Here is a 2,184-nt window from a genome sequence, read left to right as displayed (position 1 = left end):
GGGGGGGGGGGGGGGGGGGGGGGGGGTACGTACATACACAGACAGAAACACACACAGTCCTCTAAATCCATTTAATGCCATCTCCTCAGCAGCATGTTGACATAAGAGGCCAATGGGCTTAAGCAAAGCACATTTAAACATGGGTAAATGAAACCAGCTATAAAAAATCACTTAAGGATGCTTAATCGTGGAGCATATGCGCAGCTTGGCCCAGTCATTGGTCAAAGGAAGCCAGTAATACTTTGATGGTGTAAAATATATGTAATCTGTTGCTTTGTATGATGCAATCCAGAGCTCATGGTGGAGCTCAAGGTAGCCGGCACTGAGGATGTAAAGTTTAAGAGAGGACAGTAAGCCAGCTTTGTCATCATCGTGAAACAAAAAGCAGACCTGGCTGCCATTGCCTATTGTCTCAGAGAGGCAAATACGCACCAGGCCTCACATCTAGTTGAATCCATGCAAATCAGAAAGGGGATTTTCTTCAGCATTCAAATACTGAGATCCTTTTTGTTTCAGAAAACTGTCAAATCCTCTTCCGAAAATGTAAACGAATTCTCTGCCATTACACAGTGACTTAAATTTTAATTGAAGATTTGAGTTGAGCTGAAACGATTAGTCGAATAATTGACTGAAAAGAAAATTAATCAGAAACTATTTTGATAATTAGGTAAATTGTCATTTTTTAAGAAAAGGATTTGCTGGTTGTTTTTAATCACACCTGATAATAAATGAAACCTGGATTTGGACTGTCACATAAAACAAGGTATTTAAGAACATCACTTTTGGCTTTGTGAATCGGAGAATTGATCAGATTTAGCAGTGATTGAATATACAAATGCATAAAGACAACAAGACACTTCTACTTAGCATAAGTCACAACAACTACATTGTAATTGTAAACTGTTTCAGTAATCGTAGGGTTGTAAATGTGTTCGATGGTGTGATCTGGTCTGGCTCTCTACTCTAATTGTCTCAGGCTAATTTAACAAGTGACAGATGTGAGAACAGCCTCTAACCTACAACAACCCCCCATACATACACACACACACACACACACACACACACACCCACACAGACACAGACATAGACACACACACACACAATCCCCGGAACCCACCCTCTCACAACCATTACTCTAATAATTAGTGCCTCTGAGGCTTTGAATGGAGCGCAGTGGGAGGTGAGTGGGTGTATGTGTACCTGGGTGTGTGTGTGTGTATGTGTGCACCTCAGTATGTGCCATTGTGTATGAGGGCGTGTGCATGTGTGCCTGTAAATGTGAGTGGACATACAGTGAGTGCTTGTTGGTCTATGTAAAAAAAAAAGAAAAAAAGCTCTGTGTGTCTGTAATTACATATGTACGCATATGAGAATGACTGTGTGTAGCCTGTATGTGTGTGTGTGTGTGTGTGCACTATGGGGGCTTTATCAGGTGTCTGGAGACCCCGAACGGAAGCAGGGAGGGCGGTGTTATGAACAAATAATTGATACAGAAAGAAAGAAATAATTAGCAGATTTGGGCCGGTGTCCACGGCCTCTTATTCTCTCCTGCCAGGTCTGCAGAGCGAGGGAGCGCAGTGTGAGGGGGGCGGTACTCCCTGGAGGAACGCGCGATGGAGGAAAAACACTGATGGATGCTCTTAAGGGAAGGCCCCTGGACACACACAGCACAAAAGGATTTGCCCGCAATTAGCTAGCAGAGTCGCCTCGCTCACCTGTGGCACCTGTTATGTGTGTGAGTCGGCGTGTGTCAGAGAGTGTTTGCGTGACAAAGTGGCGAGGATAGTGGGGAGCATGTGTGTGTGTGTGTGGTAGATGTCCAACTGCATGTGTGGTGAGCAGGTGTAAGCACACAGTCGGTGCTGACAGTGCGACAGAAAGGGGGTGATAGATGGTTTTGCAGTTCTAAAATAATGAACATTTGAATGCAAATTTCTCTGTGTTCGTCTGTTTGTTTGTTTGTTTGGTTGTGCGTGTGTGTGTGTGTGTTGCGGCTGTGGGCAGAGATAGGTTGCACAACCAGGTGGTGGAAACAATGATGTTTGTGTCTTTAAATCTGCTTTTAACCACAGTGAACCTCTGGAATATTTAAGTCACATATAAACCATAATTTCATTTAGTGAATGCAAAAATCACAGCAATACAGGACAAAGCATTCTTTACTGCCATAATAAGAGTGATTGT

At 43.4% G+C, this 2,184-nt stretch overlaps 1 protein-coding gene across 1 annotated transcript in view; it reads right to left on the bottom strand.

Moving 5' to 3' along the window:
* Positions 1-2,184, bottom strand: part of wdpcp (WD repeat containing planar cell polarity effector) — a 76,996-nt gene that overhangs the window by 40,969 nt on the left and 33,843 nt on the right. The window lies entirely within an intron of this gene.

This window comes from Morone saxatilis, unplaced genomic scaffold (genome assembly GCF_004916995.1).
Source record: "Morone saxatilis isolate NCDOM2014 unplaced genomic scaffold, NCSU_SB_2.0 Contig19, whole genome shotgun sequence".
NCBI lineage: Eukaryota > Metazoa > Chordata > Actinopteri > Moronidae > Morone > Morone saxatilis.
The sequence above is the reverse complement of the archived record's forward strand: the minus strand, read 5'-3'. Positions and strand labels throughout refer to the sequence as shown.